The sequence below is a fragment of the Schistocerca piceifrons genome, unplaced genomic scaffold (genome assembly GCF_021461385.2).
Source record: "Schistocerca piceifrons isolate TAMUIC-IGC-003096 unplaced genomic scaffold, iqSchPice1.1 HiC_scaffold_1544, whole genome shotgun sequence".
In the NCBI taxonomy this organism is placed as follows: Eukaryota; Metazoa; Arthropoda; class Insecta; order Orthoptera; family Acrididae; genus Schistocerca; species Schistocerca piceifrons.
In genome coordinates, this window is record NW_025727396.1 from 1,248,171 (window position 1) to 1,273,577 (window position 25,407).

The following is a 25,407-nucleotide window of genomic DNA, read 5'->3' on the forward strand; positions in this document are numbered from 1 at the left end:
CGTCACAGGAATGGTTCAAAACATAGACAGTAAGAAGAGTCAGTCCTCTGGTACTTAAATCGGCATTGTGCATTTTCTATTTAGTTCCGAAGCAATTTCTGTGTTTCATCGTCAATAAGAAGGTCAGAGGGATACAGTAAACTTGAAGTGAAGCATCGGAATCTATAACAAGTGTCACAGGAATGGTTCAAATCATAGTCAGTAAGAATAGTCTGTCTTCTTGTACTTATGTCGGCATTGTGCTTTTTATATTTAATTCCGATGCAATTTCAGTGTTTCATCGACAATAAGAACGTCCAAGGGATACTGTAAACCTGAAGTGAAGCATCGGAATCTATAACTAGTGTCACAGGAATGGTTCAAATCATAGACATTAAGAAGAGTCAGTCTTCTTGTACTTAACAGGGCATTGAGCCTTTTCTATTCAATTCCGATTCAATTTCTGTGTTTCATCGTCAATAAGAAGGTCCAAGGGATACAGTAAACCTGAAGTGAAGCATCGGAATCTATATCTAGTGTCACAGGAATGGTTCAAACATAGACAATAAGGAGAGTCAGTCTTTTGTACTTAAGTCGGCATTGTGCCATTTGTATTTAATTCCGATGCAATTTCTGTGTTTCATCGTCAATAAGAAGGTCAGAGGGATACAGTAAACCTGAAGTGAAGCATCGGCATCTGTAACTAGTGTCACAGGAATGGTTCAGAACAGTCAGTAAGAAGAGTCAGTCCTCTTGTACTTAAGTCGGCATTGTGACTTTTGTATTTAATTCCGATACAATTTCTGCGTTTCATCGTCAATAAGAAGGTCAGAGGGATACAGTAAACCTGAAGTGTAGCATCGGAATCTATAACTTGTGTCACAGGAATGGTTCAAAACATAGTCAGAAATTAGAGTCAGTCTTCTTGTACTCAAGTCGGCATTGTGCCTCTTCTGTTTAATTCCGATGCAATTTCTGTGCTTCATCGTCAATAAGAAGGTCAGAGGGATACAGTAAACCTGAAGTAAAGCATCGGAATCTATAACTAGTGTCACAGGAATGGTTCAAATCATAGTCAGTAAGAATAGTCAGTCTTCTTGTACTTAAGTCGGCATTGTGCTTTTTCTATTTAATTCCGATGCAATTTCAGTGTTTCATCGTCAGAAAGAACGTCCAAGGGATACTGTAAACCTGAAGTGAAGCATCGGAATCTATAACTAGTGTCACGGGAATGGTTCAAATCATAGACATTAAGAAGAGTCAGTCTTCTTGTACTTAAGTGGGCATTGAGCCCTTTCTATTCAATTCCGATGCAATTTCTGTGTTTCATCTACAATAAGAAGGTCCAAGGGATACAGTAAACCTGAATTGAAGCATCGGAATCTATTTCTAGTGTCAAAAGGATGGTTCAAAACATAGACCATAAGGAGAGTCAGTTTTTTTGTACTTAAGTCGGCATTGTGCCATTAGTATTTAATTCCGATGCAATTTCTGTGTTTCATCGTCAATAAGAAGGTCAGAGGGATACAGTAAACCTGAAGTAAAACATCGGCATCTGTAACTAGTGTCACAGGAATGGTTCCAAACAGTCAGTATGAAGAGTCAGTCCTCTTGTACTTAAGTCGGCATTGTGCCTTTTGTATTTAATTCCGATAAAATTTCTGCGTTTCATCGTCAATAAGAAGGTCAGAGGGATACAGTAAACCTGAAGTGTAGCATCGGAATCTATAACTATTGTCACAGGATTTGTTCAGATCATAGACAGTAGGAAGAGTCAGTCTTCTTGTACTTAAGTCGGCATTGTGCCTTTTGTATTTAATTCCGATGCAATTTCTGTGTTTCATCGTCAACAAGAAGGTCCAAGGGATACAGTAAACCTGAAATGAAGCATCGGAATCTATAACAAGTGTCACAGGAATGTTTCAAACATAGACAGTAGGAAGAGTCAGTCAACATGTACTTAAGTCGGCATTGTGCCTTTTGTATTTCATTCCGATGCAATTTCTGTGTTTCATCGACAATAACAAGGTCCAAGGGATACAGTAATTCTCAAGTGAAGCATCGGAATCTATAAGTATTGGCCCAGGAATGGTTCAAAACATAGACAGTAAGAAGAGTCAGTCTTCTTGTACTTAAGTCGGCATTGTGCCTTTTGTATTTAATTCAGATGCAATTTCTGTGTTTCATCGTCAATAGGAAGGTCCAAGGGGTACAGTAAACCTGAAGTGAAGCATCGGAATCTATAACTAGTGTCACAGGTATGGTTCAAAACATAGTCAGTAAGGAGAGTCAGTCTTCTTGTACTTAAGTCGGCATTGTGCCTTTTCTATTTAATTCCGATGCAATATCTGTGTTTCATCGTCAATAAGAAGATCAGAGGGATACAGTAAACCTGAAGGGAAGCATCGGAATCTATAACTTGTGTCACAGGAATGTTTGAAATCATAGACAGTAGGAAGAGTCAGTCTACATGTACTTAAATCGGCGTTGTGCCTTTTGTATTTAATTCCGATGCAATTTCTGTGTTTCATCGTTAATAAGAAGGTCAGAGGGATACAGTAAACCTGAAGTGAAGCATCGGAATCTATAACTAGTGTCACAGGAATCGTTCAAAACTTAGTCAGTAAGAAGAGTCAGTCTTCTCGTACTTAAGTCGGCATTGTGCCTTTTGTATTTAATTCCGATGCAATTTCTGTGTATCATCGTCAATAGGAAGGTCCAAGGGATACAGTAAACCTCAAGTGAAGCCTCTGAATCTATAACTAGTGTCACAGGAATGGTTCAAAACATAGACAGTAAGAAGAGTCAGTCTTCTTGTACTTAAGTCGGCATTATGCTCTTTTCAATTTAAATCCGATGCAATTACTGTGTTTCATCGTCAATAAGAAGGTCAGAGGGATACAGTAAACCTGAAGTGAAGCATCGGAACCTCTAACTAGTGTCACAGGAATGGTTCAAACATCCTCAGTAAGAAGAGTCAGTCTTCTTGTACTTAAGTCGGCTTTGTGCCTTTTGTATTTAATTCCGATGCTATTTCTGTGTTTGATCGTCAATAAGAAGGTCCAAGGGAAACAGTAAACCTGAAGTGAAACATCGGAATCTGTAAGTAGCGTCTCAGGAATGGTTCAAATCATAGACAGTAAGAAGAGTCAGTCTTCTGGTACTTAAGTCGGCATTGTGCATTTTCTATTTAGTTCCGAAGCAATTTCTGTGTTTCATCGTCAATAAGAAGGTCAGAGGGATACAGTCAACCTGAAGTGAAGCATCGGAAACTATAACTAGTGTCACAGGAATGGTTCAAATCATAGTCAGAAAGAAGAGTCAGACTTCTTCTACTTAAGTCGGCATTGTGCCTCTTCTGTTTAATTCCGATGCAATTTCTGTGCTTCATCGTCAATAAGAAGGTCAGAGGGATACAGTAAACTTGAAGTGAAGCATCGGAATCTATAACTAGTGTCACAGGAATGGTTCAAATCATAGACATTAAGAAGAGTCAGTCTTCTTGTACTTAAGTGGGCATTGAGCCTTTTCTATTCAAATCCGATGCAATCTCTGTGTTTCATCGTCAATAAGAAGGTCCAAGGGATAGAGTAAACCTGAAGTGAAGCATCGGAATCTATATCTAGTGTCACAGGAATGGTTCAAACATAGATAATAAGGAGAGTCAGTCTTTTTGTACTTAAGTCGGCATTGTGCCATTTGTATTTAATTCCAATGCAATTTCTGTGTTTCATCGTCAATAAGAAGGTCAGAGGGATACAGTAAACCTGAAGTGAAGCAGCGGCATCTGTAACTAGTGTCACAGGAATGGTTCAAAACAGTCAGTATGAAGAGTCAGTACTCTTGTACTTAAGTCGGCATTGTGCATTTTGTATTTAAGTCCGATACAATTTCTGTGTTTCATCGACAATAAGAAGGTCAGAGGGATACAGTAAACCTGAAGTGTAGCATCGGAATCTATAACTAGTGTCACAGGAATTGTTCAGAACATAGACAGTAGGAAGAGTCAGTCTTCTTGTACTTAAGTCGGCATTGTGCCTTTTGTATTTAATTCCGATGCAATTTCTGTGTTTCATCGTCAATAAGAAAGTCCAAGGGATACAGTAAACCTGAAGTGAAGCATCGGAATCTATAACTAGTGTCACAGGAATCGTTCAAAACTTAGTCAGTAAGAAGAGTCAGTCTTCTTGTACTTAAGTCGGCATTGTGCCTTTTGTATTTAATTCCGATGCAATTTCTGTGTATCATCGTCAATAGGAAGGTCCAAGGGATACAGTAAACCTCAAGTGAAGCCTCGGTATCTATAACTAGTGTCACAGGAATGGTTCAAAACATAGACAGTAAGAAGTGTCAGTCTTCTTGTACTTAAGTCGGCATTATGCTCTTTTCAATTTAATTCCAAAGCAATTACTGTGTTTCATCGTCAATAAGAAGGTCAGAGGGATACAGTAAACCTGAAGTGAAGCATCGGAACCTCTAACTAGTGTCACAGGAATGGTTCAAACATAGTCAGTAAGAAGAGTCAGTCTTCTTGTACTTAAGTCGGCATTGTGCATTTTGTATTTAATTCCGATGCAATTTCTGTGTTTGATCGTCAATAAGAAGGACCAAGGGAAACAGTAAACCTGAAGTGAAACATCGGAATCTGTAAGTAGCGTCACAGGAATGGTTCAAAACATAGACAGTAAGAAGAGTCAGTCCTCTGGTACTTAAATCGGCATTGTGCATTTTCTATTTAGTTCCGAAGCAATTTCTGTGTTTCATCGTCAATAAGAAGGTCAGAGGGATACAGTAAACTTGAAGTGAAGCATCGGAATCTATAACTAGTGTCACAGGAATGGTTCAAATCATAGTCAGTAAGAATAGTCAGTCTTCTTGTACTTATGTCGGCATTGTGCTTTTTCTATTTAATTCCGATGCAATTTCAGTGTTTCATCGACACTAAGAACGTCCAAGGGATACTGTAAACCTGAAGTGAAGCATCGGAATCTATAACTAGTGTCACAGGAATGGTTCAAATCATAGACATTAAGAAGAGTCAGTCTTCTTGTACGTAACTGGGCATTGAGCCTTTTCTATTCAATTCCGATGCAATTTCTGTGTTTCATCGTCAATAAGAAGGTCCAAGGGATACAGTAAACCAGAAGTGAAGCATCGGAATCTATATCTAGTGTCACAGGAATGGTTCAAACATAGACAGTAAGGAGAGTCAGTCTTTTTGTACTTAAGTCGGCATTGTGCCATTTGTATTTAATTCCGATGCAATTTCTGTGTTTCATCGTCAATAAGAAGGTCAGAGGGATACAGTAAACCTGAAGTGAAGCATCGGCATATGTAACTAGTGTCACAGGAATGGTTCAAAACAGTCAGTAAGAAGAGACAGTCCTCTTGTACTTAAGTCGGCATTGTGCATTTTGTATTTAATTCCGATACAATTTCTGTGTTTCATCGACAATAAGAGTGTCAGAGGGATACAGTAAACCTGAAGTGTAGCATCGGAATCTATAACTAGTGTCACAGGAATTGTTCAGAACATAGACAGTAGGAAGAGTCAGTCTTCTTGTACTTAAGTCGGCATTGTGCATTTTGTATTTAATTCCGATGCAATTTCTGTGTTTCATCGTCAATAAGAACGTTCAACGGATACTGTAAACCTGAAGTGAAGCATCGGAATCTATAACTAGTGTCACAGGAATGGTTCAAATCATAGACATTAAGAAGAGTCAGTCTTCTTGTACTTAAGTTGGCATTGAGCCTTTTCTATTCAATTCCGATGCAATTTCTGTGTTTCATCGTCAATAAGAAGGTCCAAGGGATACAGTAAACCTGAAGTGAAGCATCGGAATCTATATCTAGTGTCACAGGAATGGTTCAAACATAGACAATAAGGAGAGTCAGTCTTTTTGTACTTAAGTCGGCATTGTGCCATTTGTATTTAATTCCGATGCAATTTCTGTGTTTCATCGTCAATAAGAAGGTCAGAGGGATACAGTAAACCTGAAGTGAAGCATCGGCATCTGTAACTAGTGTCACAGGAATGGTACAGAACAGTCAGTAAGAAGAGTCAGTCCTCTTGTACTTAAGTCGGCATTGTGACTTTTGTATTTAATTCCGATACAATTTCTGTGTTTCATCGTTAATAAGAAGGTCAGAGGGATACAGTAAACCTGAAGTGGAGCATCGGAATCTATAACTAGTGTCACAGGAATTGTTCAGAACATAGACAGTAGGAAGAGTCAGTCTTCTTGTACTTAAGTCGGCATTGTGCCTTTTGTATTTAATTCCGATGCAATTTCTGTGTTTCATCGTCAATAAGAAGGTCCAAGGGATACAGTAAACCTGAAATGAAGCATCGGAATCTATAACTAGTGTCACAGGAATGTTTCAAAACATAGACAGTAGGAAGAGTCAGTCTTCTTGTACTTAAGTCGGCATTGTGCCTTTTGTATTTAATTCCGATGCAATTTCTGTGTTTCATCGTCAATAAGAAGGTCCAAGGGATACAGTAAACCTGAAATGAAGCATCGGAATCTATAACTAGTGTCACAGGTATGGTTCAAAACATAGTTAGTAAGGAGAGTCAGTCTTCTTGTACTTAAGTCGGCATTGTGCCTTTTCTATTTAATTCCGATGCAATATCTGTGTTTCATCGTCAATAAGAAGATCAGAGGGATACAGTAAACCTGTAGGGAAGCATCGGAATCTATAACTAGTAACACTGGAATGGTTCCAAACATAGTCAGTAAGAAGAGTCAGTCTTCTTGTACTTAAGTCGGCATCGTGCCTTTTGTATATGTTTCAAATGCAATTTCTGTGTTTCATCGTCAGTAAAAAGGTCAGAGGGATACAGTAAACCTGAAGTGAAGCATCGGAATCTATCACTAGTGTCACAGGAATTGTTCAAAACATAGTCAGTAAGAAGAGTCAGTCTTCGTGTACTTAAGTCGGCATTGTGCCTCTTCTAATTAATTCCGATGCAATTTCTGTGTTTCATCGTCAAAAACAAGGTCAGAGGGATACAGTAAACCTGAAGTGAAGCATCGGAATCAATAACTAGTGTCACAGGAATGGTGCAAAACATAGACAGTAGGAATTGTCAGTCTTCTTGTACTTAAGTAGGCATTGTGCCTTTTGTATTTAACTCCGATGCACTATCTGTGTTTCATCGTTAATACGAAGATCCAAGGGATACAGTAAACCCGAAATGAAGCATCGGAATCTATAACTAGTGTCACAGGAATGGTTCAAAACATAGACAGTAGAACGATTCAGTCTACATGAACATAAGTCGGCGTCGCGCCTTTTGTATTTATTTCAGATGCAATATCTGTGTTTCATCGTCAGTAAGAAGGTCAGAGGGATACAGTAAACCAGAAGTGAAGCATCGGAATCTATAACTAGTGTCACTCTAATGGTTCCAAGCATAGTCAGTAAGAAGAGTCAGTCTTCTTGTACTTAAGTCGGCAATGTGCCTTTTCTATTTAATTCCGATGCAATTTCTGTGTTTCAACGTCAATAAGAAGGTCAGAGGGATACAGTAAACCTGAAGTGAAGCATCGGAATCTATAACTAGTGTCACAGGAATGGTTCAAAACATAGTCAGTACGAAGAGTCAGTCTTCTTGTACTTAAGTCGGCATTGTGCCTTTTGTATTTAATTCCGATGCAATTCCTGTGTTTCATCGTCAATAAGAAGGTCCAAGGGATACAGTAAACCTGAAGTGAAGCATCGGAATCTATAACTAGTGTCACAGGAATGGTTCAAAACATAGACAGTAGGAAGAGTCAGTCTTCTTGTACTTAGGTCGGCATTGTGCCTTTTGTATTTAATTCCGATGCAATTTCTGTGTTTCATCGTCAATAAGAAGGTCCAAGGGATACAGTAAACCTGAAATGAAGCATCGGAATCTATAACTAGTGTCACAGGAATGTTTCAAAACATAGACAGTAGGAAGAGTCAGTCAACATGTACTTAAGTCGGCATTGTGCCTTTTGTATTTAATTCCGATGCAATTTCTGTGTTTCATCGACAATAAGAAGGTACAAGGGATACAGTAAACATGAAGTGAAGCATCGGAATCTATAACTAGTGTCACAGGAATGGTTCAAAACATAGACAGTAAGAACAGTCAGTCATCCTTTACATAAGTCGGCATTGTGCCTTTTGTATTTAATTCCGATGCAATTTCTGTGTTTCATCGTCAATAAGAAGGTCCAAGGGATACAGTAAACCTGAAGTGAAGCATCGGAATCTATAAGTAGTGTCACAGGTATGGTTCAAAACATAGTTAGTAAGGAGAGTCAGTCTTCTTGTACTTGAGCCGGCATTGTGCCTTTTCTATTTAATTCCGATGCAATATCTGTGTTTCATCGTCAAAAAGAAGATCACAGGGATACAGTAAACCTGAAGGTAAGCATCGGAATCTATAACTAGTAACACTGGAATGGTTCCAAACATAGTCAGTAAGAAGAGTCAGTCTTCTTGTACTTAAGTCGGCATTGTGCCTTTTGTATTTAATTCCGATGCAATATCTGTGTTTCATCGTCAATAAGAAGGTCCAAGGGATACAGTAAACCTGAAGTGAAGCATCGGAATCTATAACTAGTGTCACAGGTATGGTTCAAACATAGTCAGTAAGGAGAGTCAGTCTTCTTGTACTTAATTCGGCATTGTGCCTTTTCTATTTAATTCGGATGCAATACCTGTGCTTCATCGTCAATAAGAAGGTCCAAGGGATACAGTAAACCTGATGTGAATCATCGGAATCTATAACTAGTGTCACAGGAATGGTGCAAACATAGACAGTAGGAATTGTCAGTCTTCTTGAACTTATGCCGGCATTGTGCCTTTTGTATTTAACTCCGATGCAATTTCTGTGTTTCATTGTCAATAAGAAGGTGAGACGGATACAGTAAACCTGATGTGAGGCATCGGAATCTATAACTAGGGTCGGAGGAATGGTTCAAAAGCATAGACAGTAAGAAGGGTCAGTCTTCTTGTACTTAAGTCGGCATTGTCCCTTTTGTATTTAATTCCGATGCAATTTCTGTGTTTCATCATCAATAAGAAGGTACAAGGGATACAGTAAACCTGAAGTGAAACATCGGAATCTATAACTAGTGTCACAGGAATGGTTGAAAACAGTCAGTAAGAAGAGTCAGTCTTCTTGTAGTTAAGTCGGCATTGTGCCTCATCTATTTAACTGCGATGCAATTTCTGTGTTTCATCGTCAAAAAGAAGGTCAGAGGGATACAGTATACATGAAGTGAAGCAGCAGAATCTATAACTAGTGTCACAGGAATTCTTCAGAACATAGACAGTAGGAAGAGTCAGTCTTCTTGTACTTAAGTCGGCATTGTGCCTTTTGTATTTAATTCCGATGCAATTTCTGTGCTTCATCGTCAACAAGAAGGTCCAAGGGATACAGTGAACCTGAAATGATGCGTCGGGTTCTATAACTAGTGTCACAGGATTGGTCCAAAACATAGACAGTAGGAAGATTCAGTCTACATGTACTTAAGTCGGCATCGTGCCTCTTCTATTTAATTCCGATGCAATTTCTGTGTTTCATCGTCAAAAACAAGGTCAGAGGGATACAGTAAACCTGAAGTGAAGCATCGGAATCTATAACTAGTGTCACAGGAATGGTGCAAAACAGAGACAGTTGGAATTGTCAGTCTTCTTGTACTTAAGTCGGCATTGTGCCTTTTCTATTTAATTCCGATGCAATTTCTGTGTTTCATCGTCAATAAGAAGGTCAGAGGGATACAGTAAACATGAAGTGAAGCATCGGAATCTATAACTAGTGTCACAGGAATGGTTCAAAACATAGTCAGTACGAAGAGTCAGTCTTCTTGTACTTAAGTCGGCATTGTGCCTTTTGTATTTAATTCCGATGCAATTCCTGTGTTTCATCGTCAATAAGAAGGTCCAAGGGATACAGTAAACCTGAAGTGAAGCATCGGAATCTATAACTAGTGTCACAGGAATGGTTCAAAACATAGACAAAAAGAAGAGTCAGTCTTCTTGTACTTAAGTCGGCATTGTGCCTTTTGTATTTAATTCCGATGCAATTTCTGTGTGTCATCGTCAATAAGAACTTCAGAGGTATACAGTAAACCTGAAGAGAAGCATCGGAATCTATAAGTAGTGTCACAGGAATGGTTCGAAGCAGTCAGTAAGAAGAGTCAGTCTTCTTGTACTTAAGTCGCCGTTGTGCCTCTTCTATTTAATTCCGATGCAATTTCTGTGTTTCATCGTCAAAACGAAGGTCAGAGGGATACAGTAAACCTGAAGTGAAACATCGGAATCTCTAACTAGTGTCACAGGAATGGTTCAAAACATAGTCAGTAAGAAGAGTCGGTCTTCTTGTACTTAAGTCGGCATTGTGCCTTTTGTATTTAATTCCGATGCAATATCTGTGTTTCATCGTCAATAAGAAGGTCCACGGGATACAGTAAACCTGAAGTGAAGCATCGGAATCTATAACTAGTGTCACTGGAATGGTTCCAAACATAGTCAGTAACAAGAGTTAGTCTTCTTGTACTTAAGTCGGCATTGTGCCTTTTGTATTTAATCCCGATGCAATTTCTGTGTTTCATCGTCAATAAGAAGGTGAGACGGATACAGTAAACCTGAGGTGAAGCATCGGAATCTATAACTAGTGTCACAGGAATGGTTCAAAAGCATAGACAGTAAGAAGGGTCAGTCATCTTATACTTAAGTCGGCATTGTGCCTTTTTTATTTAATTCCGATGCAATTTCTGTGTTTCGTCGTCAAAAAGAACATCAGAGGGATATAGTAAACCTGAAGTGAAGCATCGGAATCTATAACTAGTGTCACAGGAATGGTGCAAAACATGGACAGTAGGACGAGTCAGTCTTCTTGTACTTAAGTCGGCATTGTGGCTTTTGTAATTATTTCCGATGCACTAACTGTGTTTCATTGTCAATACGAAGATCCAAGGAATACAGTAAACCTGAAATGAAGCTTCGAAATCTATAACTAGTGTCACAGGAATGGTTCAAAACATATAGAGTAGGAAGATTCAGTCTACATGTACATAAGTCGGCATCGTGCCTTTTGTATTTATTTCAGATGCAGTTTCTGTGTTTCATCGTCTGTAAGAAGGTCAGAGGGATACAGTAAACCTGAAGTGAAGTATCGGAATCTATAACTAGTGTCACAGGAAAGGTTCAAAACATAGTCAGTAAGAAGAGTCAGTCATCTTGTACTTAAGTCGGCATTGTGCCCTTTTCAATTTCATTCCAATGCAATTACTGTGTTTCATCCTCAATAAGAAGGTCAGAGGGATACAGTAAACCAGAAGTGAAGCATCGTAATCTCTAACTAGTGTCACAGGAATAGTTCAAAACATTGTCAGTAAGAAGAGTCAGTCTTCTTGTACTAAAATCGGCATTGTGCCTTTTGTATTTAATTTCCATGCAATTTCTGTGTTTCATCGTCAATAAGAAGGTCCAGGTGATACAGTAAACTTGAAGTGAAGCATCGGAATCTGTAACTAGCGTCACAGGAATGGTTCAAAACATAGACACTAAGAAGAGTCAGTCTGCTTGTACTTAAGACGGCATTGTGCCTTTTCTATTTAATTCCGATGCAATTTCTGTGTTTCATCGTCAAAAGGAGGTCAGAGGGATACAGTAAAGATGAAGTGAAGCATCGGAATCTGTAACTAGCGTCATAGGAATGGTTCATAACATAGAAACTAAGAAGAGTCAGTCTGCGTGTGCTGAAGACGGCATTGAGTCTTTTCTATTTAATTCCGATGCAATTTCTGTGTTTCATCGTCAATAAGATGGCCAAGGGATACAGTAAACCTGAAATGAAGCATCGGAATCTATAACTAGTGTCACAGGAATGGTTCAAAACATAGACAGTAGGAAGATTCAGTCTACATGTACTTCAGTCGGCATCGTGCCTTTTGTATTTGTTTCAGATGCAATTTCTGTGTTTCATCGTCAGTAAAAAGGTCAGAGGGATACAGTAAACCTGAAGTGAAGCATCGGAATCTATAACTAGTGTCACAGGAATGGTTCAAAACATAGTCAGTAAGAAGAGTCAGTCATCTTGTACTTAAGTCGGCATTGTGCCTTTTGTATTTAAATCCGATGCAATTTCTGTGTTTCATCGTCAATAAGAAGGCCCAAGGGATACAGTAAACCTGTAGTGGTGCATCAGATGCTATAACTAGTGTCACAGGAATGGTTCAAAAGATAGACAGTAAGAAGAGTCAGTCTTCTTGTACTTAAGTCGGCACTGTGCCCTTTTGAATTTCATTCCAATGCAATTACTGTGTTTCATCGTCAATAAGAAGGTCCAAGGGATACAGTAAACCTGAAGTGAAGCATCGAAATCTCTAACAAGTGTCACAGGAATGGTTAAAAACATAGTCAGTAAGAAGAGTCAGTCTTCTTGTACTTAAATCGGCATTGTGCCTTTTGTATTTAATTCCCATGCAAATTCTGTGTTTCATCGTCAATAAGAAGGTCCAAGTGATACAGTAAACCTGAAGTGAAGCATCGGAATCTGTAACTAGCGTCACAGGAATGGTTCAAAGCATAGACACTAAGAAGAGTCAGTCTGCTTGTACTTAAGACGGCATTTTGCCTTTTATATTTAATTACGATGCAATTACTGTGTTTCATCGTCAATAAGAATGTCAGAGGGATACAGTGAACCTGAGGGGAAGCATCGGAATCTATAACTAGTGTCACAGGAATGGTTCAAAACATAGACAGTAGGAAGAGTCAGTCTTCTTGTACTTAAGTCGGCATTGTGCCTTTTCTAGTTAATTCCGATGCAATTTCTGTGCTTCGTCGCCAATTATAACGTCCAAAGGATACAGTAAACCTGAAGTGAAGCATCGGAATCTATAACTAGTGTCACAGGAATGGTTCAAAACAGTCAGTAAGTGGAGTCAGTCTACTTGTACTTAAGTCGTCATTGTGCCTCTTCTATTTAATTCCGATGCAATTTCTGTGTTTCATCGTCAATAAGGAGGTCCTAGGGATACAGTAAACCTGAAGTGAAGCATCGGAATCTATAACTAGTGTCACAGGAATGGTGCAAAACATAGACAGTAGGAATTGTCAGTCTTCTTGTACTTAAGTCGGCATTGTGCCTTTTGTATTTAACTCCGGTGCACTATCTGTGTTTCATCGTCAATACGAAGATCCAAGGGATACAGTAAACCTGAAATGAAGCATCGGAATCTGTAACTAGTGTCACAGGAATGGTTCAAAACATAGACAGTAGAAAGATTCAGTCTACATGTACTTAAGTCGGCATCGCGCCTTTTGTATTTATTTCAGATGCAATTTCTGTGTTTCATCGTCAGTAAGAAGGTCAGAGGGATACAGTAAACCTGAAGTGAAGCATCGGAATCTATAACTAGTGTCACTCTAATGGTTCCAAACATAGTCACTAAGAAGAGTCAGTCTTCTTGTACTTAAGTCGGCATTGTGCCTTTTCTATATAATTCCGATGCAATTTCTGTGTTTCATCGTCAATTAGAAGGTCAGAGGGATACAGTAAACCTGAAGTGAAGCATCGGAATCTATAACTAGTGTCACAGGAATGGTTCAAAACGTAGTCAGTACGAAGAGTCAGTCTTCTTGTACTTAAGTCGGCATTGTGCCTTTTGTATTTAATTCCGATGCAATTTCTGTGTTTCATCGTCAATAAGAAGTTCTAAAGTATACAGTAAACCTGAAGTGAAGCATCGGAATCTATAACTAGTGTCACAGGAATGATTCAAAACATAAACAAAAAGAAGAGTCAGTCTTCTTGTACTTAAGTCGGCATTGTGCCTTTTGTATTTAATTCCGATGCAATTTCTGTGTGTCATCGTCAATAAGAACTTCAGAGGGATACAGTAAACCTGAAGAGAAGCATCGGAATCTATAACTAGTGTCACAGGAATGGTTCAAAGCAGTCAGTAAGAAGAGTCAGTCTTCTTGTACTTAAGTCGCCATTGTGCCTCTTCTATTTAATTCCGATGCAATTTCTGTGTTTCATCGTCAAAAAGAAGGTCAGAGGGATACAGTAAACCTGAAGTGAAGCATCGGAATCTCTAACTAGTGTCACAGGAATGGTTCAAAACATAGTCAGTAAGAAGAGTCGGTCTTCTTGTACTTAAGTCGGCATTGTGCCTTTTGTATTTAATTCCGATGCAATATCTGTGTTTCATCTTCAATAAGAAGGTCCACGGGATACAGTAAACCTGAAGTGAAGCATCGGAATCTCTAACTAGTGTCACAGGAATGGTTCAAAACATAGTCAGTAAGAAGAGTCGGTCTTCTTGTACTTAAGTCGGCATCGTGCCTTTTGTATTTATTTCAGATGCAGGTTCTGTGTTTCATCGTCTGTAAGAAGGTCAGAGGGATACAGTAAACCTGAAGTGAAGCATCGGAATCTATAACTAGTATCACAGGAATGGTTCAAAACCTAGTCAGTAAGAAGAGTCAGTCATCTTGTACTTAAGTCGGCATTGTGTCTTTTGAATTTACATCCGATGCAATTTCTGTGTTTCATCGTCCACAAGAAGGTCCGAGGGATACAGTAAACCTGAAGTGGTGCATCAGATGCTATAACTAGTTTCACAGGAATGGTTCAAAAGATAGACAGTAAGAAGAGTCAGTCTTCTTGTACTTATGTCGGCACTGTGCCCTTTTCAATTTTATTCCAATGCAATTACTGTGTTTCATCGTCAATAAGAAAGTCAGAGGGATACAGTAAACCTGAAGTGAAGTATCGGAATCTCTAACAAGTGTCACAGGAATGGTTCAAAACATACTCAGTAACAAGAGTCAGTCTTCTTGTACTTAAATCGGCATTGTGCCTTTTGTATTTAATTCCCATGCAATTTCTGTGTTTCACCGTCAATAAGAAGGTCCAAGTGATACAGTAAAGCTGAAGTGATGCATCGGAATCTGTAACTAGCGTCACAGGAATGGTTCAAAACATAGACACAAAGAAGAGTCAGTCTGCTTGTACTTAAGACGGCATTGTACCTTTTCTATTTAATTCCGATGCAATTTCTGTGTTTCATCGTCAATAAGAAGGTCAGAGGGATACAGTGAACCTGATGGGAAGCATCTGAATCTAAAACTAGTGTCACAGGAATGGTTCAAATCATAGGCAGTAGCAAGAGTCAGTCTTCTTGTACTTAAGTCGGCATTGTGCCTTTTGTATTTAATTCCGATGCAATTTATGTGTTTCATCGTCAATAAGAAGGTCCAAGGAATACAGTAAACCTGAAGTGAAGCATCGGAATCTATAACTAGTGTCACAGGAATGGTTCAGAGCATACTCAGCGCGAAGAGTCAGTCTTCTTGTACTTAAGTCGGCATTGTGCTTTTCTATTTAATTCCGATGCAATATCTGTGTTTCATCGTCAATAAGAAGGTCCAAGGGATACAGTAAACCTGGCGTGAAGCATTGGAATCTATAACTAGTGTCACAGGAATGGTTCAAACATAGACAGTAAGAAGATTCTGTATACATGTACTTAAGTCGGTATTGGGCCTTTTGTATTTATTTCCGAAGTAATTTCTGTGTTTCATCGTCAATAAGATGGTCAGAGGGATACAGTAAACCAAAAGTGAAGCATCGGAATCTATAACTAGTGTCACAGGAATGGTTCAGAGCATACTCAGCGCGAAGAGTCAGTCTTCTTGTACTTAAGTCGACATTGTGCCTTTTCTATTTAAAGCCCATGCAATTTCGGTGTTTCATCGTCCATAAGAAGGTCAAGTGATACAGTAAACCTGGTGTGAAGCATCGGTATCTATAACTAGTGTCACAGGAATGGTTCAAAACATAGTGAATAAGAAGAGTCAGTCTTCTCGTACTTAAGTCGGCATTGTGCCTTTTGTATTTAATGCCGATGCATTTTCTGTGTTTCGTCGTCAATAAGAAGTTCCAAGGGATTCAGTAAACCTGAAGTGAAGCATCGGAATCTGTAACTAGTGTCACAGGAATGGTTCAAAACAAAGGCAGTAGGAAGAGTCAGTCTTCTTGTACTTAAGTCGGCATTGTGCCTTTTGTATTTAATCCCGCTGCAAATTTCTGTGTTTCATCGTCAATAAGAAGGTCAGAGGGATACCGTAAAGCTAAAGTGAAGCATCGGAATCTAAAACTAGTGTCACAGGAATGGTTCAAAACATAGACAGTAGGAAGAGTCAGTCTTCTTGTACTTAATTCGGCATTGTGCTTTTTCTATTTAATTCCGATGCAATTTCTGTTTTTCATCGTCATTAAGACGGTCCAAGGGATATAGTAAACCTGAAGTGAAGCATCGGATTCTATAATTAGTGTCACAGGAATGGTTCAAAACATAGTCAGTGAGAAGAGTCAGTCTTCTTGTTCTTAAGTCGGTATTGTGCCTTTACTATTTAATTCCGACGCAATTTCTGTGTTTCATCGTCAATAAGAAGGTCCAAGAGATACAGTATACCTGGAGTGAAGCATCGGAATCTATAACTAGTGTCACAGGAATGGTTCAAAACATAGACAGTAAGAAGAGTCAGTCTTTTTGTACTTAAGTCGGCATTGTGCCATTTCTATTTAATTCCGATGCAATTTCTGTGTTTCATCGTCAATAAGAAGGTCAGAGGGATACAGTAAACCTGAAGTGAAGCATCGGAATCTATAACTAGTGTCACAGGAATGGTTAAAATCATAGGCAGTAAGAAGATTCAGTCTGCTTGTCCGTAAGTCGGCATTGTGCCTTTTGTATTTATTTCCGATGCAATTGCTGTGTTTCTTCGTCAATAAGAAGGTCCAAGGGATACAGTAAACCTGGAGTGAAGCATCGGAATCTATAACTAGTGTCACAGGAATGGTTCAAAACAAAGACAGTAAGAAGAGTCAGCCTTCTTGTACTTAAGTGGGCATTGTGCCTTTTGTATTTAATTCCGATGCGATTTCTGTGTTTCATCGTCAATAAGAAGGTCCAAAGGAAACTGTAAACCTGAAGTGAAGCATCGGAATCTATAACTAGTGTCAATGGAATGGTTCAAACATAGACAGTAGGAAGAGTCAGTGTTCTTGTACTTAAGTCGGCTTTGTGCCTTTTGTATTTAGATCCGATGCAAGATCTGTGTTTCATCGTTAATAAGAAGGTCAGAGGGATACAGTAAAACTGAAGTAAAGCTTCGGAATCTACAACTTGTGTCACAGGAATGGTTCAAATCATAGTCAGTAAGAAGACTCAGTCTTCTTGTACTTAAGTCGGCATTGTGCCTTATGTATTTAATTCCGATGCAATTTATGTGTTTCATCGTCAATAGGAAGTTCCAAGGGATACAGTAAACCTGAAGTGAAGCATCAGAATCTATAACTAGAGTCACAGGAATGGACTAAGATATAGTCAGTAAGAAGAGTCAGTATTCTTGTACTGAAGTCGGCATTGTGCCTTTTGTATTTAATTCCGATGGAATTTCTGTGTTTCATCGTCAATAAGACGGTCAGAGGGATACAGTAAACCTGGAGTGATGCATCGGAATCAAATCCTAGTGTCACAGGAATGGTTCAAAACATAGGCAGTAAGAAGATTCAGTCTTCTTGTCCTTAAGTCGGCATTGTGAATTTTGTATTTAATTCCGATGCATTTCTGTGTTTCATCGTCAATAAGAAGGTCCAAGGGATACAGTAAACCTGAAGTGAAGCATCGGAATCTGTAACTAGTGTCACAGGAATGGTTCAAAACATAGTCAGTAAGAAGAGTCAGTCTTCTTGTACTTAAGTCGGCATTGTGAATTTTGTATTTAATTGCGTTGCAATTTCTGTGTTTCATCGTCAATACGAAGGTCCAAGGGATACAGTAAACCAGAAGTGAAGCACCGGAATCTATAACTAGTGTCACGGGAATGGATCAAAACATAGTCAGTAAGAAGAGTCAGTCTTCTTGTACTTATGTCGGCATTGTGCCTTTTGTATTTAATTCCGATGCAATATCTGTGTTTCATCGTTAATAGGAAGGTCAGAGGGATACAGTAAACCTGAAGTTAAGCGTCGGAATCTACAACTAGTTTCACAGGAATGGTTCAAATCATAGTCAGTAAGAAGAGTCAGTCTTCTTGTACTTAAGTCGGCATTGTGCCTTTTGTATTTAATTCCGATGCAATTTCTGTGTTTCATCGTCACTAAGAAGGTCCAAGGGATACAGTAAACCTGAAGTGAAGCATCGGAATCCATAACTAGTGTCACAGGAATGGTTCAAAACATAGACAGTAGGAGGAGACAGTCATCTTGTACCTAAGTCGGCATTGTGCCTTTTCTATTTAATTCCGATTCAATTTCGGTGTTTCATCGTCAATACGAAGGTCCAAGGGATACAGAAAACCTGGTGTGAAGCATCGGAAACTATGACTAGTGTCACAGGAATGGTTCAAACCATAGACAGTAAGAAGAGTCAGTCATCTTGCACTTTAGTCGGCATTGTGCCTTTTGTATTCAATTCCGATGCAATTTCCGTGTTTCATCGTCAATAGGACGATCAGAGGGTTACAGTAATCCTGAAGTGAAGCATCGGAATCTATAACTAGTGTCACAGGAATGGTTCAAAACATAGGCAGTAAGAAATTTCAGTCTTCTTGTCCTTAGGTCGGCATTGTGCATTTTGTATTTAATTTCGATGAAATTTCTGTGTTTCATCGTCAATAAGAAGGTCCAAGGTATACAGTAAACCTGGAGTGAAGCATCGGAATCTATAAATAGTGTCACAGGAATGGTTCAAAACATAGTCAGTAAGAAGAGTTACTCTACTTGTTTTTAAGTCGGCATTGTGCCTTTTGTATTTAATTCCGATGCAATTTCTGTGTTTCATCGTCAATACGAAGGTCCAATGGATACAGTAAACCAGAAGTGAAGCATCGGAATCTATAACTAGTGTCAGAGGAATGGTTCAATACATAGGCAGTAAGACGAGTCAGTTTTCTTGTACGTAAGTCGGCATTGTGCCTTTTGTATTTAATTCCGATACAATTTCTGTGTTTCATCCTCAATAAGAAGGTCCTAGGGATACAGTACACCTTAAGTGAAGCACCGGAATCTATATCTAGTGTCACAGGAATGGATCAAGATATAGTCATAAGAAGAGTCAGTCTTCTTGTACTTAAGTCGGCATTGTGCCTTTTGTATTTAATTCCGATGCAATTTCTGTGTTTCATCGCCTAAAGAAGGTCCAAGGGATACAATAAACCTGAAGTGAAGAATCGGAATCCATAAGTAGTGTCACAGGAATGGTTCAAAGCATAGACAGTAGGAAGAGTCAGTCTGCTTGTACTTAAGACGGCATTGTGCCTTTTTCTATTTAATTCCGATGCAATTTCTGTGTTTCATCGTCAATAAGAAGGTCAGAGGGATACAGTGAACCTGAGGTGAAGCATCGGAATCTATAACTATTGTCACAGAAATGGTTCAAATCATAGACAGTAAGAAGAGTCCGTCTTCTTGTACTTAAGTAGGCATTGTGACTTTTCTATTTAATTCCGATGCAAATTCTATGTTTCGTCGCCAATACAAAGCTCCAAAGGATACAGTAAACTTGAAGTGAAGCATCGGAATCTATAACTAATGTCACAGGAATGGTTCAAACATAGACAGTAGGAAGAGTCAGTCTTCTTATACTTAAGTAGGCATTGTGCCTTTTGTATTTAGTTCCGATGCAATTTTTTGTTTCATCGTCAATAATAAGGTGCTAGGGATACAGTAAACGTGAAGTGAAGCATCGGACTCTACAACTAGTGTCACAGGAATGGTTCAAAACATAGTCAGTAAGAAGAGGCAGTCTTCTTGTACTTAAGTAGGCATTGTGCCATTTGTATTTAATTCCGATGCAATTTCTGTGTTTCATCGTCAATAAGAAGGTCCAAGGGATACAGTAAACCTGAAGTGAAGCATCGGAATCAATAACTAATGTCACAGGAATGGTTCAAAACATAGACAGTAGGAAGAGTCAGTCTTCTTATACTTAGGTCGGCATTGTGCCTTTTGTATTTAGTTCCGATGCAATTTCTGTGTTTGATCGTCAATACGAAGGTCCTAGGTATACAGTAAACCTGAAGTGAAGCATCGGAATCTACAACTAGTGTCACAGGAAGTATTCAAATCGTAGTCAGTAAGAAGAGTCAGCCTTCTTGTACTTAAGTGGGCATTGTGCCTTTTGTATTTAATTCCGATGCAATTTCTGTGTTTCATTGTCAATAAGAAGGTCCAAGGGATACAGTAAACCTGGAGTGAAGCATCAGAATCTGTAACTAGCGTCACAGGAATGGTTCAAAACATTGACACTAAGAAGAGTCAGTCAGCTTCTACTTAAGACGGCATTGTGCCTTTTGTATTTAGATCCGATGCAAGATCTGTGTTTCATCGTTAATAAGAATGTCAGAGGGATACAGTAAACCTGAAGTGAAGCATCGGAATCTACAACTTGTGTCACAGGTGTGGTTCAAATCATAGTCAGTAAGAAGAGTCAGTCTTCTTGTACTGAAGTCGGCATTGTGCCTTTTGTATTTAATTCCGATGCAATTTCTGTGTTTCATCGTCAATAAGAAGGTCCAAGGGATACAGGAAACCTGGTGTGAAGCATCGGAATCTATTACTAGTGTCACAGGAATGGTTCAAAACATAGGCAGTAAGAAGATTCAGTCTTCTTGTCCTTAAGTCGGCATTGTGACATTTGTAATTAATTCCGATGCAATCTCTGTGTTTCATCGTCAATAAGAAGGTCTAAGGGACACAGGAAACCTCCAGTGAAGCATCGGAAGCTATAACTAGTCTCACAGTAATGGTTCAAAACATAGACAGTAAGAAGAGTCAGCCTTCTTGTACTTAAGTCGGCATTGTGCCATTTTCTATTTAATTCCGATGCAATTTCTGTGTTTCATCGTCAATAAGAGGGTCAGAGGGATACAGTGAACCTGAGGTGTAGCATCGGAATCTATAACTAGTGTCACAGGAATGGTTCAAAACATAGACAGTAAGAAGAGTCAGTCTTCTTGTACTTAAGTCGGCATTGTGCATTTTGTATTTAATTGCGATGCAATTTCTGTGTTTCATCGTCAATACGAAGGTCCAAGGGATACAGTAAACCAGAAGTGAAGCATCGGAATCTATAACTAGTGCAACGGGATTGAATCAAAACATAGTCAGTAAGAACAGTCAGTCTTCTTGTACTTAAGTCGGCATTGTGCCTTTTGTATTTCATTCCGATGCAATATCTGTGTTTCATTGTTAAAAGGAAGGTCAGATTGATACAGTAAACCTGAAGTGAAGCATCGGAATCTACAACTAGTGTCACAGGAATGTTTCAAATCATAGTCAGTAAGAAGAGTCAGTCTTCTTGTACTTAAGTCGGCATTGTGCCTTTTGTATTTAATTCCGATGCAATTTTTGTGTTTCATCGTCAATAAGATGGTCCAAGGGATACAGTAAACCTGAAGTGAAGCATCGGAATCCATAACTAGTGTCACAGGAATAGTTCAAAACATAGACAGTAGGAAGAGACAGTCATCTTGTACCTAAGTCGGCACTGTGCCGTTTCTATTTAATTCCGATTCAATTTCGGTGTTTCATCGTCAATAAGAAGGTCCAAGGGGTACAGAAAACCTGGTGTGAAGCATCGGAAACTATTACTAGTGTCACAGGAATGGTTCAAAACATAGACAGTAAGATGAGTCAGTCTTCTTGCACTTTAGTCGGCATTGTGCCTTTTGTATTCAATTCCGATGCAATTTCTGTGTTTCATCGTCAATAGGACGATCAGAGGGTTACAGTAAACCTGAAGTGAAGCATCGGAATCTATAACTAGTGTCACAGGAATGGTTCAAAACATAGGAAGTAAGAAGATTCAGTCTTCTTGTCCTTAAGTCGGCATTGTGCCTTTTGTATTTAATTTCGATGCAATTTCTGTGTTTCATCGTCCATAAGAAGGACCAAGGGATACAGTTGACCTGGAGTGAAGCATCGGAATCTATATAGTGTCACAGGAATCGATCAAGATATAGTCATAAGAGGAGTCAGTCTTCTTGTACTTAACTCGGCATTGTGCTTTTGTATTTAATTCCGATGCAATTTCTGTGTTTCATCGTCAATACGAAGGTCCAAGGGATACAGTAAACCTGAAGTGAAGCATCGGAATCCATAACTAGTGTCACAGGAATGGTTCAAAGCATAGATAGTAGGAAGAGTCAGTCTGCTTGTACTTAAGACGGCATTGTGCCATTTTCTATTAAATTCCGATGCAATTTCTGTGTTTCATCGTCAATAAGAAGGTCAGAGGGATACAGTGAACCTGAGGTGAAGCATCGGAATCTATAACTAGTGTCACAGGAATGGTTCAAAACATAGATAGTAAGAATAGTCAGTCTTCTTGTACTTAAGTAGTCATTGTGCCTTTTCTATTTAATTCCGATGCAAATTCTGTGTTTCGTCGCCAATACGAAAGTCCAAAGGATACAGTAAACTTGAAGTGAAGCATCGGAATCTATAACTAATGTCACAGGAATGGTTCAAACATAGACAGTAGGAAGAGTCAGTCTTCTTATACTTAAGTAGGCATTGTGCCTTTTGTATTTAGTTCCGATGCAATTTTGTGTTTCATCGTCAATAAGAAGGTCCAAGGGATACAGTAAACCAAAAGTGAAGCATCGGAATCTACAACTAGTGTCACAGGAATGGTTCAAAACATAGTCAGTAAGAAGAGTCAGTCTTCTTGTACTTAAGTAGGCATTGTGCCTCTTGTATTTAATTCCGACGCAATTTCTGTGTTTCGTCGTCAATAAGAGGTTCCAAGAGATACAGTTAACCTGAAGTGAAGCATCGGAATCTGTAACTAGCGTCACAGGAATGGTTCAAATCATTGACACTAAGAAGAGTCAGTCTTCTTGTACTTAAGTCGGCATTGTGCCTTTTCAATTTAATTCCGATGCAATTTCTGTGTTTCATCGTCATTAAGAATGTCCAAGGGATACAGTAAACCTGAAACAAAGCATCGGAATCTATAACTAGTGTCACAGGAATGGTTCAAAACATAGACAGTAGGAAGATTCAGTCTACATGCACTTAAGTCGGCATTGTGCACTTTTCAATTTAATTCCGATGCAATTACTGTTTTTCATCGTCAATTAGAAGGCCAGAGGGATACATTAAACCTGAAGTGAAGCATCGGAATCTCTAAATAGTGTCACAGGAATGGTTCAACACATAGTTAGTACCAAGTGTCAGTCTTCTTTTACTTAAGTCGGCATTATGCCTTTTGTATTTAATTCCGATGCAATGTCTGTGTTTCATCGCCAATAAGAAGGTCCAAGGGATACAGTAAACCTTTAGTGAAGCATCGGAATCTTTAACTACCGTCACAGCAATGGTTCAAAACATAGACACTAAGAAGAGTCAGTCTGCTTGTACTTAAGACGGCATTGTGCATTTTCTATTTAATTCCGATGCAATTTCTGTGTTTCATCGTCATTACGAAGGTCCTAGGGATACAGGAAACTTGGTGTGAAGCATCGGAAACTATGACTAGTGTCACAGGAATGGTTCAAAACATAGACAGAAAGAAGAGTCAGTCTTCTTGCACTTAAGTCGGCATTGTGCCTTTTATATATAATTCCGACGCAATTTCTGTGTTGCATCGTCAATAAGAAGGTAGAGGGATACAGTAAACCTGAAGTGAAGCATCGGAATGTATTACTAGTGTCAAAGGAATGGTTCAAAGCATAGGCAGTAAGAAGATTCAGTATTCTTGTCCTTAAGTCGGCATTGTGACATTTCTATTTAATTGCGATGCAATCTCTGTGTTTCATCGTCAATAAGAAGGTCCAAGGGATACACGAAACCTGGAGTGAAGCATCGGAATCTATAACTAGTGTCACAGGAAAGGTTGAAAACATAGACAGTAAGAAGTGGCAGCCTTCTTGTACTTAAGACGGCATTGTGCCTTTTGTATTTAATTCCGATGCAATTTCTGTGTTTCATCGTCAATAAGAAGGTCCAAGGGATACAGTAAACCTGAAGTGAAGCATCGGAATCTATAACTAGTGTCACAGGAATGGTTCAAAACATAGTCAGTAAGAAGAGTCAGTCTTCTTGTACTTAAGTCGGCATTGTGCTTTTTGTATTTATTTGCGATGCAATTTCTGTGTTTCATCGTCAATACGAAGGTCCAAGGGATACAGTAAACCAGAAGTGAAGCATCGTAATTTATAACTAGTGTCACGGGAATGGATCAAAGCATAGTCAGTAATAAGAGTCAGTCTTCTTGTACTTAAGACGGCATTGTGCCTTTTGTATTTAATTCCGATGCAATATCTGTGTTTCATCGTTATTACGAAGGTCCTAGGGATACAGGAAACTTGGTGTGAAGCATCGGAAACTATGACTAGTGTCACAGGAATGGTTCAAAACATAGACAGTAAGAAGAGTCAGTCTTCTTGCACTTAAGTCGGCATTGTGCCTTTTATATATAATTCCGACGCAATTTCTGTGTTGCATCGTCAATAAGAAGGTCAGAGGGATACAGTAAACCTGAAGTGAAGCATCGGAATGTATTACTAGTGTCAAAGGAATGGTTCAAAGCATAGGCAGTAAGAAGATTCAGTATTCTTGTCCTTAAGTCGGCATTGTGACATTTCTATTTAATTGCGATGCAATCTCTATGTTTCATCGTCAATAAGAAGGTCCAAGGGATACAGGAAACCTGGAGTGAAGCATCGGAATCCGTAACTAGTGTCACAGGAATGGTTCAAAACATAGACAGTAGGAAGAAACAGTCATCTTGTACCTAATTCGGCATTGTGCATTTTCTCTTTAATTCCGATTCAATTTCGGTGTTTCATCGTCAATAAGAAGGTTTAAGGGATACAGTAAACCTGGTGTGAAGCATCGGAAACTATAACTAGTGTCACAGGAATGGTTCAAAGCATAGACAGTAAGTAGAGTCAGCCTTCTTGCACTTAAGTCGGCATTGTGCCTTTTGTATTCAATTCCGATGCAATTTCTGTGTTTCATCGTCAATAAGAAGGTCCGAGGGTTACAGTAAACCTGAAGTGAAGCATCGGAATCTATAACTAGTGTCACGGGAATGGTTCAAAACATAGGCAGTAAGCAGATTCAGTCTTCTTGTCCTTTAGTCGGCATTGTGCCTTTTGTATTTAATTTCGATGCAATATCTGTGTTTCATCGTCAATAAGAAGTTCCAAGGGATACAGTAAACCTGGAGTGAAGCATCGGAATCTATAAATAGTGGCACAGGAATGGTTCAAATACATAGTCAGTAAGAAGAGTCACTATTATCGTACTTAAGTCGGCATTGTGCCTTTTGTATTTAATTCCGATGCAATTTCTGTGTTTCATCGTCAATACGAAGGTCCAAGGGATACAGTAAACCAGAAGTGAAGCAT